Genomic DNA, 19,861 nt, shown 5'->3' on the forward strand with positions numbered 1-19,861 from the left:
CTTTTGATGTTGCAGATGTAGGTTTGTTGACAATGTTGTCCTCTTCAGAATTTCTGTCTTGATCTCCACTCTTCTCATAATATGAATCTATGGCATGTTTCTTTTTACTCATGATTTCTTTATTCTCTGGTCTTTAAAGAGATTGAGCTTTCCTGCTGAGGAACAGAGGGCACTGACCCAAGCTTCTTGTGTTGGGAGCCTAGGTCTTGGTCACTGGTTTTGTGTGCTGGGGCCTCTTATGTTGGCAGTTGGAGGCTTAGGGTTTTGGCAGCTTTCCTCATGTTGGGCTGGAATCTGTATGACAGGAACTTTCAGGCAATTCTAGATTGCCTGCTTTTCCTTTCCTTTAGCTTTCTTCAGCTCCTTTTAGATGGGTGTTGCAGGGTGTTTTTCTGCCTGGGGCCCCTTGCAATGCTGCCTCCTCCCTTGTTTCTGCTACTGCACTGGGGGATTCCTTTGCAGTAGAGTGCCGAGGCACCTGAGGGTTTTCTGAGCTGGTTTCCACCAGTTCCCCTGCCCTCACTGAGGCTCTCAGAGGTCCAGGTGTTGGTGTTTGCCTGCTCTACCACCTGGGCAACTAATTGATTACAGTGTATATCTTGTTTTTAGAGAACAGAGGATGAAACATCATTACTCCAAATAGGGAAATAGTAAACTATGTGTATGGAGTCCTTCATATACTCTCAAACATAGTTGCTTTTTGCCTAATTCTTTTTTCTTCTGATAAGGAAAGTTTTGATGTGTCTATGGGTATATATTAAGAGATGAGTATGATGTAAAGAAAAAGCAAATAACATAAAGGCATCAATAAAAACAAATAAACTAAGGAAATGGTCAGAGGTTCTGAGGATCATGCTGCAACACTCTGAGGTTCAAATTTCCCAGAGATCACATTCTGTACCCAGTAAGTCAAATAAAAGGACTGAATAAAACATATTTCTCCATTGACTAGTTACTTCAGAGCTACTTTAAAAAATAGAATTTACTCATTTTTATTTTCTAAATTCCAAATTTCATAACTTGTTTCTTGTCTCTGAGGATGCATTTTCTTACCCACTTTTCCTTTGCCTATTCCAATTCAATCTAATCTAATCAAGCATTTATTTAAGAACCTACTAGAATGTGCAAGGTACCATGCTAGGCACTGGGAATACAAAGACAAACTATAAAGAGAGTTCCTATCCTCAAGGAGATACATTCTACATTGAAAATTCCCAGTTTACTATTGGTTTATACGTGGTTTTCCTGAAAATTTTGGTAGATGTAGATACAGAGCACCCAGAATAAAGATGATTGCATTTTAGTGGCTAATGTGGTGCTAAATTTTAAAGATTAAAATAAAAGATTTTAAAAATTAAGAAAAACTACATACAACCAAAATGAGCTTTGAAAAAAATTAGCTTATGGTCATTATAAAGTGCAGATCGCAGTCAACAAAGCAAAGTGGGGCCAGTTTTTAAAATTTTGTTTTATTTTATTTGTCCTAAAGCAGTTGTTTTATTAGTGTAAGGAATTAATACAAAGATTTTATTACTATAAATCACTTCATCAATGCAGGTCTACAGTTGTTTTACAATTTAGTCTTAGAAAAGCTACCTTGAGTATCAAGAAGTTAAATGACTTGCCCTGGCTCAGAGTCTCTTTGTATCAGAGACAGAACCTAAACTCAGGTGCATCCTGACTCAGAGACCAAGACATAGACCACTAAACCACATTACCTCTCTTATAGGCACTTAGCATACAACTAATATCTGGAGACCTGGAGAAAAATAATGATATCAAACTGGGAAGAATTGTGGCAATTTGTACATATCAAATTTAGAATTTCACCATAATAATAGCAGCACCATTTAGCGTAATTTTGTTTCTACTTTGTGGAATGTTACCTTTTCAGATACTATGACACCTATGTTTCCCACTTGATTTCCCAGATATCTTGAAAAGGTCACAGATTTTGTAAAAATCACCTTCCATTAATTTTGTCAGCTGTCTTATGAAATTCAACTCAACTCAATTCATTTCCTTTCATTTCAATACAAAAAGCATTTATGTAAAGCCTGCTATCATGCTAAACATTTAGTCTACAAAGACAGAATCAAAATGGTCTGCCCTCAAGGAGCTGATTTACTTTTAGTCAGAAGCAACATGGACACAGATAAACAAAAACAAAATATAAAGTAATTCCAGGAAAGAAAGGAAGTCCTAATAATGGGGGATCAAGAAAAATCTCATAAAGGAGGTAGTACTTGAGCTAGGCCTCTTGAAGGGAACTAAAGATTGCAAGAAGTAGAGGTGAAGAGAGAGATTGTTTCAGTAATGGGTAATAGCTGGTGCAAAGGAAGAGAAAGGTAGGAGATGGAATATCATGTATGGGAAATTGGAAATAGACTAGTTTGGTTGAAATGAAGAGTATATGAAAAAGAATTATGGGAAATAACCATAGAAAGACAAGTAGAATACTAGATTGTGAAGGGCTTTTAATGCCAGAAAGAGAAGTGTATATTTTTTCTTAGAAGAAACCACTGAAGCTTTTTGAGGCAAGGAGTAGCACTTTTAGATAGCTGTAATTCTGAGGACGTTTTTCTATGTCAAATCTAAATTTACCTTTTTACAACTTTCAGTCTCTGAGTGCCCCCAAACCCTTGGCCCATCTGAAATAGCGCCACAGCTAGCCCACTCTCAGTAGGCACCCTAGACAACCCATACATAGGACTGGACTAGAAGAATTAAAAAAAAACTTGGGTTCCAAGCTCTGGACCACATTTGTAATAGAAGAAAATTGGACTAAATGATCTCTAAGGTCTTTCTTCCCATTCTGTTCTTTTATGATCCTAATAGCAACTACCACAAATCCTAAGTCATTCTCAGATGTTTCCATGAAGAGGAAGTTTTCTGCTTACCAGATCATATTCATCTGGTCAGCAAGCATTTCTTAAGCTTCCATTTATTCCTAGTATAATGGGGACTCAGGCAGCTAGGTTGCATGATAGAGTACAGGGCCCAGAGTCAGGAAGACTCATCTTCCTGAGTTCAAATCTGTCCTCAGACACTTACTTGCTCTATGGCCTTGAGCAAGTCGCTTAACCCTGTTTGCCTCAGTTCTTCATTTGTAAAATCAACTGGAGAAGGGAATGCAAACCATTCTAGTATCTCTGCCAAGAAGGCCCCAAATGGAGTCATGTAGAGTCAGACATGACTGAGCAACTAAACAATAACAATGGGGAACTAGGCAATGAAGGTCTAGTTCATAGAACATGGGGTGGATATGTTCTTCCTAGTGGGTCATACAGAGTATAAACAATATTCTCTGCCTACTGCCAATCTAATATATAGAACTTTGGGAAGAGGGATTGTGGTGCAGATTCTGGCGAAGATTGTCTGAGGGGCTGGTTCTGTGTGGTGATAAGGAGTTTTTTAACTGGCTTCATAACCAAAATGACTAATAATGGAAGTGAACCAAAATTTGCAAACAAAAGGATCGATATGCCCCCTCCCTCAGTCCTTTTTTGCATTTTTTCTTTCCTAATGATGAGAAAAGGAAGAACTGCTGGAAGCCTCCCAGTGTTGGGAGGAGCTACATAGCAGTAGCTATGGTTGCCTTATCTTCCCACCCAGCTGCCATGTGTCAGGGAAAGCTTGGTGCCTCTGTTTCTTTTGTTTCATATTTATTCTTTCTTGATTATAGGTAAATGAGTATCTGAAGAACAAATTGACCATTTTATAATCTTGTGAGCTTTGAAAGGTTAAAAGAACCATTGGAAGACCAGCAACTGGAGTTGGTGAAAGAATCTATTGGCTATCACAGCAATTGAATGCAGTGCCAGCACAGAGGAGTGACCTGCTTGACCCAGACCAGCAGTGAATCTAGGTGGGATCTGAGACATCATGTCCTGAAAACAAGCAAACTACTCATCCACTGACTATGCCACCTCCAGAAGTGAACTTTGTGGGATCTCAGTGAAGAGAGAAAATAATTCTTAGGGCCAAGAAGTGCCCTTCCACATGCAGCTGGGGTGGGGGGATATTTTGTACCAACCACTTTAAGTTTGAGTCTATTCTGTCCAGGGATTGAGTGTGTGAAGAGAGGAGAGTGCGCCTCCCGGTTTACGTAAAATCATTGTACTTTTGCCCTTGCTGTATCTCCTCAGTAAATATTCCTTTGTTAAAGCTAAGTTATCATTTGGTCGAGTGATACTGGGGAACGCATCAGATAGGGTTTGTAAGTGCTAGTGTTAGGATACCTCAGCTATCTAGGGTTAGCCCTAGAGTTCTTAGGGAAATTTTGATCAACTACCTTCTTGGGATCATACTAGTTAATCCAGCCAGAACTGAGAGAATAAGCCCAGAAGGGTTGTTGCACCAGGCAGAATGAACAAATGAGCACTCATTAATCAACAAATATGTTCCAGGCTCTGTGCTGGCCACTGGGGATACAAATACAAAAAAAAACCATGAGATAGCCCTTCTTCCTGGAGGAGCTTATATTTTGATAGAGGAATATGACACGTATAGGATAGTATGTGCCATGAAAAGAAGCTTTGGCCTGAAGAATCATAAGAATTATGAGTGGAAATGCCAAAAGGCATCTATTCATCACACCCTTTCTAGTCAAAATGATAGCGCTGATTTTAGTGCAAGGGTAAGAGCTGGAAGGGGATGGAGAAGGTGGAAGGTAGATGCTATGATGCCCATGCTAGGTATTCTTTTCCTGGTGGATCGCTAGATAACATATGAACCATGGTCTAGAGTCAGAGACATGTAGTGGGATACCTGAATACTATGAGAAGAAAGCACAGTCTATGCACCCACATAACTTGTAGTACAGTACAGAAGACAAGACAAAGGATGTTCCTAATGTATTGGGAAGAAAAAAAGCACTTTATTGATCCATGCTAACTAAAAAATATAGGCAAATGGGTGGTAGTGTGCTAACTAGAAACCAATGTCAAGCATCTGTGATTTTTAAGGTAGAGGGTTACCAGTCAACACAGATCACAACCCAGCTATAATTTAGTAGCTAAGTCTCAGAGTTGCTTGAAATTCAGTAATACTAAGTGACTTCGCCATGAATTGACTTATAGTGTCAGAAACAAGATTTGACCTTGGGTCTTCCTGACTCTCAAATCTAGCATGTTGTTTAATAGAGCAAATCCTTTCAGAAGAGAAAGCTTCTTGGAGGTGGTAAATCTTAATTTAAGCTAGGAAGTGATAGGGGAGAGGGAATTGGAGATTGGCAGAGAGGAGGTAAGGGTGGAACCTCTTGCATCCTATGCATCTCTAATTTGGGTGAATTCCACAGATTTCTCTAATTTTAGTTACATGTTCTTGATTCTTAGCTAATGCTTTGAATTTAGAAGACATGTGGAGATGTGAAAAAAAAGTTGGGTGTGTATTGAGCATATTAATGTAATTTTTAAAACAATCAACCACTCTGTTACAGATGGTGGTAGTATGATTATGCTTAGCAAAGCATGGAATTGGAGAGCTAGATTATGCAATTCAACTCCCTCCTTTTCCTGAGAAGGAAACTAAAACCCAAAGTGAAGTGATCTGCCCATAGTCACACAGAAAGTTAGTACAGGAGCCAAGACCAGACTTCAGACCTCTGGTTTCCAATCAAGTGCCTTGCTGCTATCCCACATTGCCTCCCAATTCCAACTTTTCCCCTGTAACATAATATTTGCTCAACATTGAAATAATCATTGCTCCCACAGAACTCTCTAAGACTGTAATTTACAGCCAAGTTGCCAATCTGCATTGCCAGAGGAGTTTCCACAGAGGGAGTTCCTTACACTGATGAAATCACAGGTCTGAACCAAAAGACAATTCATATGCATGTAACACTTCATTGTTTTCAAAACACTCCCCACCACCACCACAACCACCATGACCACCACTATATCCTATGAGCTAGGTAGCACATGCATTATTGTGTCTGTATTGCAGCTGAAGAGACTGAGATTCTGAGAGATAAGGGACCAGCTGAAGGAAACTAAGTAAACAAGTGTCTGGGGCAAAATTTAAACCCAAGGTTGCTAACTTTGAGTCTAGTATTTTTGCCACTAAAGTGTACTTCCTCTGCTCTGGTGTAAGCTTCAGGGGGAAAATTGAAAGGATTGAACTGTTGTGTTTTTGGTTTTGGTCCTTATGTGTGTTTTCTTTGGGTATAGGAAAACACAAGGGCAGTTAAGAGTTGCAGTGGATAGAGTGCAGGGCCTAGAGTTGGGAAGACTCATCTCCTGAGTTCAAATCTGATCTCTTATTGTTCTTTGTTGTTCATCCTTTGAAGAGGACCAATAACCCCAAGAGAGTGAAGGCTTGACTTGCAACTGAATTGGATTTAAGTGAGGCAGGGCTGTGCAAAGTCATCAGCCTCCTTCTCTCCTCCAGAGCCATAGAAGTCCAGTGGCAAGACAGGTCAGGACAACTGGCGATGTCTTCAAAATGCAGTGGGAGAATTCACTTGCAAGTCAAGACATCCCCCCTCCTGATATCATTGGTCCTCTTTGAGAAGACATGGAGATATGAAAAAAAAAATTCAAAAACTTTTCCTCAAGTTTTCACTTTGTCTGGATGTCACTTTTGCCATTATCAAATTCAACCTTGCATTATACCTACACACACACACACACACACACACACACACGTATGTATATGTATACACACAGATATATATTTACATGTATATGTTTGCATCCCTTTGAGTAAAATACAGGCTCTTGAGAGCTAGGACTGGGTCATTATTTTTTATTTTTTGTCTCTTGCAGCTAACATAAGGCTTTTCACATACGCATGAAAGGAAGTATTTTTGCTTTAATTTAGATGGCAACTCCCTTCACCAAAGAAGGTCACAAGATAAGGTACACTGATATTAAGTGACTTGTCCAAGATCCTTCACAGGAAATATCTGAGGTAAGATTTGAATCCATATCTTCCTTATTCCAAGCTCTGCACATTATCCAATATGCTACATAGGATGCCAATTTCCTAAGTACATTTGAATTGAAACAGTGCTGAACCTGCAATCTGGCTTTGAATCCTAATTCTGATGCTTACTAGCTCAGACCTTAAAGCAACCTTGTGTAACCTTGAACCTATCATGCAAGCTCTCTGAGCCTCATCTGTAAAATGAGGATATTAATACTTTTACCATCTTGGGGATACAAAGACAAAGATGAAATCATCCTTAATTTCAAGAAGCTTACATTCTATAAACTAACTAGATAAAAAAACACCCACTTCTGACTACCTTCTCCTGTCTCATCTGTGCCCTAAGACTTCACCACGGTGTATCAAGAAGACATGGTGCCCCAAATGGAAAACCAGGACTTGAAACTCAGAGCCCCATCTATATATAATTAACTTCTGTCCTCACTACCTCAGTAGAATTGAATTCAACTAATATGTATTAAATTCTTTCTGTGTGCCTGACACTCTGCTACTTGAGGGATTTTTTTTTTCATCTTTGTACTCCTAGTATCTATCACAGGGCCTGGTATATGATAGGTACTTAATAAATGCTTGTCTTTGTTATTGTTATAGGTATTTTTTTCCCAATTAGTTCATAACTAGACACAGAATTTAGAAATTCCCCAGTAAAACTACCTTCCCTCTCTAGCTTGCCTCATATTCCTGCCATATTGAATAGTTTTGTTGCTGAGCCATCATCTCTGAACCAATAATCCCAACTTCTGGTCAGGATCTGTAACAAATTTTTACTGGTCTGCACAACCTTTATGACCAAGGACCTCACTTCATAAAACTTACGCACTTAAAAGATCAACTCTATTGCTTCTTCTCTTGCTTTTTCTCCTCCCTAGCTTTTAGCTCTGCTTCCTGAGCTTCTAAGAGCCACCTGGCAAGTACTAGTGAGGTCTGGGTGGGTAAGGGCAAAGAAACTAGGTTTTTAATCATTTTGAAGTGCTGGAGATTACTGATCCATTTCAATGAGGAAATACTTATCAAGACTTAAAACTTTATTTGTTAACCAAAGTCTCCCTGTTGTGAGGTTAAATTAGATAATGTATCATTTTGGTATTAATAATGGGTAATAAATACTGTTTTTCTACCCCAGTATGGAAACCAAGCCATAGATAGATATGTAGCTATCTATATAGACGTTTGATTTTGTGGGGAACACTTTATTTTCAATAACGTTTATGGGGCAGTGCTATGAGTCATTTATACATGTTTTTAAAATGTACTTTATATGCAGTTTAGGAAATAATTTTAAATTATATAAGAAAAGTTATTAAGCTGTTATGACTTTTTGACACTGAGGTCCCATACCTAGGCATGTTTCCCAGAGAGATAAAACATTGAAAAAACAGCCTGATATACAAAAGGTCCAATACATATCAAATGTAAATAATAGCACTTTTTGCCATTAGAAACAAAACTAGAAACAAAGTAGGTGCCCATTGATTAGGGAATGTTTGAAAAAAGTTGTAGTATACAAGTATGGTGAGCTACTTTTGTGCTACAAGAGATATGAATATAAGGAATTCAGAGAAACATGGGAAGAATGTAAGGTGAAATGATCAGAACCAGGAGAACAATATACGTAATGTCTACAAGTGTAAACAAAACCAACACTAGAGGGCACCTAACCTCTTGTTATTAGTAATAACTGATCTTATTAGTTTTGAATAACATTTGAAACGTGGTTCCCTGCACATGGTGGAGAGGTGGAGGGCTTTGCATACTCTGCCAACCTGAGTAAGTGTCTTGGTTTTGCTTATCTATCTATCTGTCTGTCTGTCTGTCTATTTATTTATTGTTATAAGGGAGAATTCAGTAGTGGGGTGGGGGACAAGAGGCATACAGGATCAGGAAAATGGATGCCACAAAAACAAATGGCATTAATAAAACTTAAAACAAATACAATCTTATAAAATGCAAATATAGATGAATCTTTTTTTGTCATCATAAAAAGAGCTATGTAAAACTAAAAGCAAGTATCATATGGAATGAGGATACACTAGAAGCTTTCTCAGTAAAAACAGGAATAAAGCAAGGATGCTCATTCTTCCCACAATTATTTGATATAGTTCTAGGAATTCTAGCAATACTAATTTAAAAAAAGAGAAAGAAATTGAAGGTATAAAGGCAGATAAAGAAAAAGGTGAAACTAACATCATGATTTGCTTAGAAAATTCTAGGGAATCAGCAAAGATGTTAATTGAGACAATTCATATCTTGAACAAAGTGCAGTGTACAAAATAAATCCATAAAAATCAACAGCATTTCTATACAATAATAACAAGAGGCAGTAATAGGGAAATCTCATTCTCAATAACTATAAAATACATAAAATATTTTTGAGATTAACCTACCAAAGCACAAAAAAAAATCTAAGGTAGATTTAGCTACAAAGTGCCCTTTAATAGAAATAAGGAACAATTTAAGTAGCAGGAATAATAGTAAATGCTCACATCTGGGCTGTGCTAATATAATAAAAATGATAATACTACAAAAATTAATTTACAACTTTAATGCTCTATTAATCAAATTATCAAAAAATATAATCTACAGAACTTGGCAAAACAATAACAAAGTTAATTTGGAGAAATAAAAGATCTGGTGTATCAGGGGAAATAATGTAAAAGGTGAGGATGAAGGAAGAATAGCACTTCCAGATCTCAAGCTATGTTCTAAAACAGCAGTTTTCAAAGTCATTTGATAGAGGTTGAAAAAAAAAGCTAATTCAATGGAACATACTAGGCAAGAGAGAATCAAAATGATGGAACTCAATAATCTTGTATTCAATAAACTATGAAACATAAATTACTTAGGAAAGAACTGTCTTTCTGATGAAAACTACTAAGAAAACTGGAAAGTGATCTGGAAGAAATTAGGTTCATGCTAACATCTTACCACATATTCTGCAACAAGTTCAAAATGGATACTCCTTAAAATTAAAGATTATACCATAAAAAATTAGAAGAGAAGCAGACCATATACTTTTGATAGCTATGAGTAGGAGGTGCATTCTTAATCAAGGAAGGGACAGAGGCAATCACAAAAAATTAGTCAGAGAACTGATTACATGAAACAGAAAAACTTCTACACAAATAAAATTAATGGAGATACAATAAGAAGAGAAGCTGTCACATGGGGGAAAAACTTTTGCATCAATTTCTCAGCTAAAGGTTTAGTATCCAAGATGTATGTATATATGCATATATAAATGCACATATGCATACATATGCATATATTCACATATTATTTACCTATAGATAGATACACATAAAACCAAAAAGCATTTCTCAACATATACAATTAATCAAACGTTATGAACAAGCAGTTCTCAAAGGAACTGTTGAAGATTATTAATAACTATATGAAAGAATGCTCCAAATCAGTAATAATAAAAGAAATGTAAATCGAAATAAACTTCAGAGAGGTTTCACCAACTGCCTAGCAAGTTGTCAAGAATGACAAAAGATGGGGATAGTCAATGTTGGAGGAAGTTATGAATCAATACAACCATTTTGGAAAGTAATTTGTAATTATGCAAATAAAGTGACCAAAATGTCTCCTCTTTGACCCAGAAATTCCACTATTAGGCTTATACATGAAGGAGATCATTGATAAGAAGAATGTCCTTATATATACCAATATATCTACAGCAACACTTTTTGTGGCAGTGGGAATTGGAAACAAAATAGATGTTGATCAATTGAGAAATGGCTAAGCAAACTGTGGTACATTAATATCATGGAATATTACTGTGCTGTAAAAAATGATGATTAAGATGAATACAGAGATTCATGGAAAGATCTTCATGAACTGATGCAGAGTAAAGTAAAGAGCCAAGAAAATCATATGCACAAATGGCTACATTAATGTAAATGGAAAGAACAACACCCACAAAACAGTCAAAAGTGAATGTTGTAAAATAACAGGGAAGCTGCATGGCCCTAAAGAAGAGAGTAGACATCTCCTCCACCCTGACTTCTTTACAGAAGTAGGAGGTGCATGGATCTGGATCACTGCATGTATTTTCAGACTTTTTTTTATATATTGATTGATTTTGCTGATTTTTCTCTTCCTCATTTTTTCTCTTTAAAATATTACTATGGGATGGCTCTCTGAAAATGGGGGAGTGGTGAGAGAGTAATACTGGGAGACATCATGATGGTATAAAAAAAGACAGCAACAAAATTTATTTTAAAACAAATAACATGCAGATACTCTGTAAAGAAAAATAAAATAAAGTTCAGATATGTTTTTTCAGGAAATTTGACAAGATATATGAAAATGTGAATTTGCAAAGTAACAAGTTAGAGGTTTGCTACTTGGATCTCAAGGGGATTCTTCACTATACAAAAGGATGCACTGCAGGGTTGCTTTACAGCTCATTAACTACATGTCAAAGAGACCGAGTTGCCAAGAAACTTAAAACTGAAGTGTTTAGAGCCATTGCCAACTAATGATCAGTCAAAACCAATGATGAAACATCTTTGAAATTATAATGGAAGTGGGTGGTAAAATAAGACTCAGTCTACAAAAATTCAATTTACACAATTTTGGGGGGGAGTGAAGCATATCTGTAACTACATTGAGATGTATCTTTAATAAGAATAGGTAGCATTTATATAGAACTTTAACACTTTACAAATGTTATTTCATTTGAAGCTCATCTTAAGTGCTATTATTATCCCCATTTTACAGATGAAGCTACTGAGAGAGGTCACCTGATTTGCCCAGGGTCACACAGCTAGTGTGTCCGAGGCAGAATTTTAGCACAGTTCTTCCTCAGTCAAGGTCCAGCACTCTGCCCACCGCACCATCTGGATGCCTAGGTTTTAAAAGTTGACCGCTCTTTGTTTTTGTGTAGACAGAGCCCAAATGTGAGAGCTCCATTGCATTAGTCCAGGTGAGAGGTGAAGCAGGACTAAAATAGGGTGGTAGCCGTGTGAGTGGAGAGAAGGGGGAGCATGGCAGAGACATGCAGGGAGAAATGACAAGTTTTGACAATTGATTGTATATATGAAGGGAATGAGGATTGAAACCACCTTGCTTCTCCTTCAGTTATCATGAAGGCCTCTACTCTAGGTCATAGAGCAAATGCAATAATATGTAAAAAGGTAGGAAGGGGTCAGGTGGTGAAGGGCTTTGAAAGCCAAACAGAGGGTTTTATATTTGATCCTGGAGGTTGTGGGGTGCCTCTCAAACCCCTCTGTACTTATCCTATCCACTATCATATAATTCGTGCTATAATCATTTGTGTATTTGCCTTGCTTCCCCTAGCATACAAAAAAAAACCCCTTGAAAATAGGGCCCCTATTTTGGTTCAGTTTTGTATCTCTTGCCCTCAAGGGAAAAAAAGCATTTCCCATAGTAATTGCTTAATAAATATTGGCTAAATTGAATTGTAAGCTGGTAAACAGAGCGTTCCATCTGGAATTCATGATTTTTTTCTACCAAATTTAAGAATGTGTCATATATGTTTGGTGGGATAGTAAAAGGGGAAGCTGCAACCTGGCTGTTTTTCAAAAGTTACAAGTTTTGAAAGCATTTAAAAAGATTACAAACCAGGAAAAAATGCTAGCAATCTTTCATTTCCATAGCACTTTACAATTTACAAAATGCTTTCCTCAAAATAGCCTGATGAGGCATCCAGTACTAGTATTGTCATTGCTATTTTACAAAGGAGGACGCTGGCTCAGAGTGAGCTAGGGCCTTGCCTATGGCCACATGTTGCCTCTTTCCAACACTTTTTTGCTAATTTCATTTCTAACTGACATTTTTTTTTTTACCAGATGTGAGGACCTGAGTAGGTTCTAGCACGTTGGATAACTGTGTCTATATTTCCTAAGGCAGAATAAAGGAAAAACATGTTGAAAGTCCTTAAGACTGTGGTAGAGGATCCAGGGTGCCAGACTTCAGATCAGAGGACCCAACTTTGGATTCTGTCTCTGCTATTTACTAGCTTGGTGTACAGTTATCCCTTCTACATCATGACTTTCCCCATAGTAGTTTTGATATATCATGGGTCGGTATAAGAAATTCAATAAGAATTTTTTGGGGGTTTTGCAGAGGCCACAGATGGCACAGAAAAGGTTTAGAAACACAGAAATGCGTAAAATATATGTATGATATTGTAAGATATCATTATATTTTATCTTCAAATACCATAATCATTTAGATTTCTTTTTTGGTACGAGGGAATGGCCAAAAATTTTGGTATGAATTTTCTTGGAAGGGGGAGGAAGGAAGTGGGGACAGCAAGAGGGGGGCACCACACTCGTAACCCCACAATGTGGAAGGGATAACTATGTTTAGCCAAAGGCACTTAATTTCTCTGAGACCATTTCCTATAAAATTAGGGGACTGAACTAGAAGCAGGAGCCTGGGATCTTAGTCTGAGGCCCATAGGCTTCACCATAGGCTTCATCAAGCTGACCGCCCAAGGGTTCCATGACACAGAAAATGTTCAGAACGCCTGGCCTAGACAATCCCTAAGGCCTCTTCTAGCTGCAAAATGCTATGCCTCCTAAATTAGCAGAAATGCCTGGTCTGAATCTATTAGTCCCTAGCAAAGGAAAAAAAAACACAACAACCATTATGCCTTGGACTGGTTACTGTGGCTTTTCTTGTTTAAACTCTCTAGGCTTTCATCATCTCATTTTCATTATTATCACCATCAAGTATTTACTGAAAAAACACTAACCAAGTTTCAGGCACTGTGAGCTAAGAATTTTGGCACTTAATCATACACTCTCCTATATTTGTCATCTGATTGTGTTATGTGTGTAAACCCTGCCTCCCTCCCAGGTCATATTATAAGCTCAGCGACGGAAGAGAATTAGATTTTGCTATTATTACAGTGCCTAGCACAAGGCTGGGCACATAGCATGGATCCAGTCATATCAAGGTGAACTAGAGACATTATTCTCCTACAAGCTTAACAATGACAGCTAACATATATATATATATATATATATATATATATATATGATTGTTATATATGTGATATGTGTGTATATATATATATGTGTGTGTGAAATATATATATATAATATATTATATATATATATATATATATATATATATATAAAAATGTTATTGAGTAATTTTTTAGTCACATCCAACTCTTCATGACCCTGTTTTAGTTTTCCTGAACTCCTGAGTCCTGGCTCACTCTATCCATAGCATATACATACATGGATATGGATATATATTATATATCTGTATATATGCACATGTACATATGTACACATATACACATATATACATACGTGTGTGTGTGTGTGTGTGTGTGTGTGTGTGTGTGTAGCAGCTAGGTGGCTCAGTGGATAGAGTGTCAGGCCTGAAGTCAGGAAGACTCATTTTCCTGTATTCAAATCTAGCCTCAGACACTTATTAGCTGTGTGACCCTGGGCAAGTCACTTCATCCTGCTTGCCTCAGTTTCCTCATCTGTAAAATGTGCTGGAGAAGGAAACAGCTAAACCACTCCAGTATCTCTGCCAAGAAATGGGGTCATGAAGTCAAACACCACTGAAAAAGGACTCAACAGCAACATATGTATGTATACATATGTAAATTTCATTTGGTCTTCACAACAACAACCCAGTGGGGATAGGTGCTATTATTATCTGCAAGAATGAGAGAGATTAAATGACTCATCCAGCACAACACAGTTAATAGGTGTTTAGGTTAAGTTTCAGACTCGAGTCTTTCTGAGTCCAAGTATAACCTCCATCCCTACTCTGCCCCCTAGTTATCTCTGAGCTGATATTCTTAAGTGTGTTAATGGGGAAAGAAGGTTGGATTCAGAGCCCAGGGACCTGGATTTGAGTCCTAATTCAAACACTTATTAGCTGTGTGATTATGAAAAAGTGGTTGAATGTCTTTGAACAGTTAGTGCTGTGAATCACTTACTGATAATCTTCATGAAGTTTAGTTTCACAGAATTGACAGAATGTGAAAGCCAGAAGAGACCCTGGTGACCATCTAGTCCAACTAACACCCCTCTCCCACCCTCACTATAACGTGCCCAGCAAGCCATCTCCAGCCTCAGCTTGAAGCCTTCCAGGGAGAGGGATTTCATCCCCCTCTTGGGGCAGACCATTCCACATTAGGACAGCTCTCATTGTTAGGAAATTTTACCTGACACCAAACTTAAACTGGCTTTCTTTCAATTTCCATGCATTGCTCCCAATTCTGTCCTCTGGGGCCAGACAGAACAATCCTCACCCATGCGACAGCCCTAAAGCTATTTGAATGTACCTCTCCTATGTCTCCTGAGCCTTTCTTCTCTCTTCCAGGATGAACACATTCAGATTATTTAACTGAACCTATGCCACGGAGTCAATGCCCTTTACCTACCTGTTTGCCCAGCTCTCCACACTCTCTAGCTCATCAATGTTCTTCTTACGTTGTGGTACCCAGAACTGAACACAACCCTCCAGCTGAGCTTTGATGAAGGCATGGTACAGCGGGACTATGAACAGCTAGATGGCGCAGTGGATAGAGTGCCAATCCTGGAGTCAGGAAGACCTGTGTTCAAAATCCAGCCTCAAACATTTACTAGCTCTGGGGCCCTGGGAAAGTCACTTAACCCTGTTTGCCTCAGTTGCCTCATCTGTCAAATGAGCTGGAGAAGGAGATGGCAAACCACTGCAGTATCTTTGCCAAGAAAATCTCAAATGGAGTCATGAAGAGTTGGACACAACTGAAATGACTGAACAACCACACAATGGGACTGTTACCTTTCTATTTTTGGATACTCTACCCCTTCTTAATGCAACCCAAGATTGAATTAATGTTTTTGGCAACCAGATCATACTGCTGACTCATACTGAGCTTACAATCCATTCGACCATGCCACCTTCTCCCCCAACTAGTGTTTTTTTCTTTCCTGAACAACTACTGACTATCAATGAAGTTGATTTTGTGTACCTAATGCAAGATTTTGCATTTATCCCTGTTGAATTCTAGCTCATTAGATGTGGCCCAATGCTCTCTCACTTGTCAAGATGGCCCTGGTTCTATGCTTCAATGTATTTGCTCTGCCTCCCAGTTCTGGGCTGTTTGAAAATGTGATGAATATCCCATCTCTGCCTTTATCCAAATCTTTGATCAAAATGTTAAATAGCACAGGGCCAATCACAGATCTTTGGGGTATTCCAATGGCTACCTCCTGTCATACTGAATTGATACCAGTGATCTGCCACTCTTTCAGTCTGCCCCACAAACCAATTCTCAATCAGTGTTCCTGCATGGATCATCTGATCCTTATTTCTCCATCTTTTTCATGAGAACAATAAGAAATGCTTCATTAGAAACTTTGCTAAAAGGATGCTTTCAGAAAAACTTACATGAACTGATGCAAAGTAAAGTGAGCAGAACCAGGAGAACATGGTACACAATAGCAGCAATATTGTACGATGATCAACTGTGAATGACAGCTATTCTCAACAAAACAAAGATCTAAGATAATTCTGAAGGACTTATGATGAAAAATGCTATCCATCTCCAGAAACAGAACTGATGGAGTCTGAATGCAGATCAAAACACACTTTAAAAAAAAACACTTTATTTTTTCTTGTTTGTTATTTTGGAGGGGGGTATGTTTTCTTTTGCAACATGAGCAATATGGAAACATGTTTTGCATGATTACACATGCATAATCTATCTCTAAATTCTTGTCAACTCAGGGATGGGGGGAGAAGGAAAGGAGGGAAAATTTGAAATTCACATTTTAAAAAAATGAAAGTTAAAAATTGTTTTTACATGTAATCTGAAAAAGATTTTTAAAAATTTTAAACAGAAACCTTGCTAAAATCTGGACAAAATATTTTGACAGCATTCCTGTCCTCTACTAACTTAGTAATCCTGTGAAAAAAAGAAGATGAGGTTATTCTGGCATGACCCATTCTTGATGAAGCATGATGACTGTAATGATGGACTTACTTTCTAGATAGTTACCAACCATCTTTTAAATAATTCTAGAATTTTCCCCAAAATTCAAATCAAGCTCATTGGCCTGTAGTCTGTTCTTTTCCTTCTTTGGAAACACCCCCCCACCTTCTGCAATTCTGCAGTATCTTTCCCATTTCCTATGATTTATCAAATATCAATGACAGTGCCTCAGCAATCACGTCTGTCAGTTCTTTTTAGGGTTAAAGTGCAATTCTTTTGGACCAAGTGGATGAAGTGATAAAGGGAATCTTGGTGCTCTCTTACAATTTCTTCTGTTATCTTGGGTATCACCTTGTTAGTCATTTTAGTTTTGTCATCGCCAGTGTAAATGCCATCTTCCTTTGCTGAGAAAACAGACACTGAATAACAAGTGAGCAGCTCTGCCTCAGTAGTGACCTTGGCCTGATGCCTTAGAATGGACAAGGAGTCGTGGAAGCAAGCAAGATGACTGAAGTATAGTATTATTACAATCCTTCACTCCTATGTTCTTAAACTGAGAGCCAGCCTTAGAACTGTTTAATATTTATGGAAAGCCCACAACATGCTGGATGTGGTACAGAACATACACATGACAGCAGCTGTCTTCTCTTCCTTCAAGAGCCACCCACACTTGCAGCCAGCATGAGCTGCTGGGGGAAGGCCTAGAGCCTGGCGGCGGGAGTTGAAAACACTGGCTAACAAAGCAGCCGTGTTTGGGGAATAGGAGCGTGTTGTGTTGTAGCTTTCAGGTGCATGAAACTTCTCCATAGGAAAATCCCACCAAAGGCCTTTTTTGACTTCTTTTTCCAACAGTCAACCATTTCATTTCCCTCACTCCACTTAATTGCTGCCCTCAGGCCAGCAATTGGTTGGGAACTTTGCTTACAATCAAACCCTGACCAAACTTCCTGTTTTTTTCCCCAGTGGTGCCTGCAAAGAGGATTACTGGTCCTATTAGCAATATACAATTGGAGAATGTGAAGAGTTGGAAGGAAGATACCTTATCTAGTCAAATTTCCTCATTTTATAGATGAGGATACTGAGAGCCAGAGAGACTCTTTGACAAGCTGACTCACTGATGATAATGAAGCTAAACAGTGGCAGAGCCCAAGTCTCCAGATTCCTACCCCAGTGCCCTTTCTATTACACCATATTGCCTCTCTTTTATTAATAAAAGCACAGCACTGGTCTCATTACAGCAAATCCCATTTATCTTAGGGAAACAATGACTTAACTAGAACAAAATAAATGCTAACTTCCTGCTGATCACCCCTGTGCTGTTCTGTTAATTTTTAGCCATGTTTTAAGAGCCATTGGAGAATCAGAGGGCTGGAAGGAACCCTGGGACTCCTTCTGACTTTGAGCAGGGTACTCTCACACCCCCAATCAATCAGCTGATTCTTCCAGCTCTCAGTCTATGTATTGAACATATGAAATTTATAGAGCACCATGCTAGGTGGAGTGTCTGAAGACAGAGGACATGCTCCCTGCCCTCTAAGAGCTTACAATCTAGTCATCTGTGAAACAACAATATATGATATTAAAATACTCCAATGGATCTGGATTTTATCCATATGGGCATTACCTCAACCATTGGGTATTCCCTTCAAAAAAGCAGATGACAATCTTGGAGACATCCTTAGCTCTTTGCTTTCATTAATCTGTCATATCCAAATCCGTGGCTGAGTCATATGAATTCTACCTGCATATCTCTCACATCCATCCTCTTCTCTCCACTCACATAAGATATCACCCTAGTTCATACCTTCATCATTTCTCATCTGTATTTTTGAAGTAGCCTCCCAGCTCTACCCTCTTCCAAACCATACCCCACATAGGTGCCAAAGTGACATTCCAAAGAGCATAGCTCTGACTATATCGCTCTTCTGTTTGAGCTCCCCATTGGCTCAAGAATAAAATATAAAATTTCTTTTTGGCATTTAAAGCCCTTCATAATTTGGCTCCAGTCTACTTTTCTAGCTTTATTACACATCATTCCCCTTTGTGCTCTCTACATTTCAGACAAACTGGCCTGCTTTCTGGTCCTCATACAGACATGATATCCTACTTCCTGTCTCTATTCTTTGCCCAGACTGTCCTCCAGGCCTGGAACACACTCTCTCCTCACCAACTGTCTTTATAACGCCATGCTTCTCCGGTCTATCATCTCTCTGCCAAGAAGTGGGAGTCATGCTTCAACAGTGTTCTGAAGTCATGCCTGGTCACTGATCTTATCAGGGTTCACAGTCTTTCCTGATATTACTGTGGCCATCAGATACATTCTGCTGGTTCTCAGTGGGGGCAGTCTCCAAGTTCTTCTGACATCCTGAGAATGCCTAGGATGCACATAGGAAATACATCCATTATCCTTCCCTCTCTCCAATAGGATAAACTCATCTTTTTCTATCATCCATTCTTTGGTGATATCATAGACACCACTTCTCCTGTAATCACATCTTTTATAATTTATAATAACTTTATAATTCCTTGTTTGTAATATATTTCAACATGCTCACACTCCCATGTGCCTCTCCTCAGCCCTTTGCTTGAATCTTAAGCTCAGTTTTTCAGAGACTGTATATTTCATGCTTTGCCACGTCACTGGAAGAATGTTGCTATTCAAAAAGATGGGCCTTCATTTCAAGGAAAAGCTCAGGGACTTTCACTTAACTTTCAATAATATGGGGCAAAATAGAACCATTGAGTCTGTTCCCACTAGGGAGTCTCAGAATGGTTCAGTGGACAGGGGATAAGGCGACAGCAACCAGGGGGTTCAGAGTGAGGCAGAAAATGAAGCTTATCTACAGTGAGGAGGTGTGCAAGATTCTGCTAGAAATCTCAAAGAGCCAAAAGCAAAGGGCTTGTGGGCAAGGTCTGGGCTAAGTGGCAGACACCTACCCCACAACATGCTCCTGCTGGTTGAAATTGTACATACCTTTTAAGATTGCT

The 19,861-nt window shown here is 38.5% G+C and overlaps 1 long non-coding RNA gene across 1 annotated transcript in view; it reads left to right on the forward strand.

Moving 5' to 3' along the window:
• LOC110205651 (uncharacterized) overlaps nucleotides 1-18,178 on the forward strand; it is a 47,035-nt gene extending 28,857 nt beyond the window's left edge. The window contains exons 5-7 of the long non-coding RNA XR_013485347.1: nucleotides 3,686-5,808; nucleotides 6,768-6,912; nucleotides 15,277-18,178. This is a non-coding gene — a long non-coding RNA (uncharacterized LOC110205651). The remainder of the gene's footprint in view (nucleotides 1-3,685; nucleotides 5,809-6,767; nucleotides 6,913-15,276) is intronic.
• Nucleotides 18,179-19,861: the final 1,683 nt, after the last annotated feature.

Source organism: Phascolarctos cinereus, unplaced genomic scaffold (genome assembly GCF_003287225.1).
Source record: "Phascolarctos cinereus isolate Bilbo 61053 unplaced genomic scaffold, phaCin_HiC Scaffold_3;HRSCAF=262, whole genome shotgun sequence".
Lineage (NCBI taxonomy): Eukaryota > Metazoa > Chordata > Mammalia > Diprotodontia > Phascolarctidae > Phascolarctos > Phascolarctos cinereus.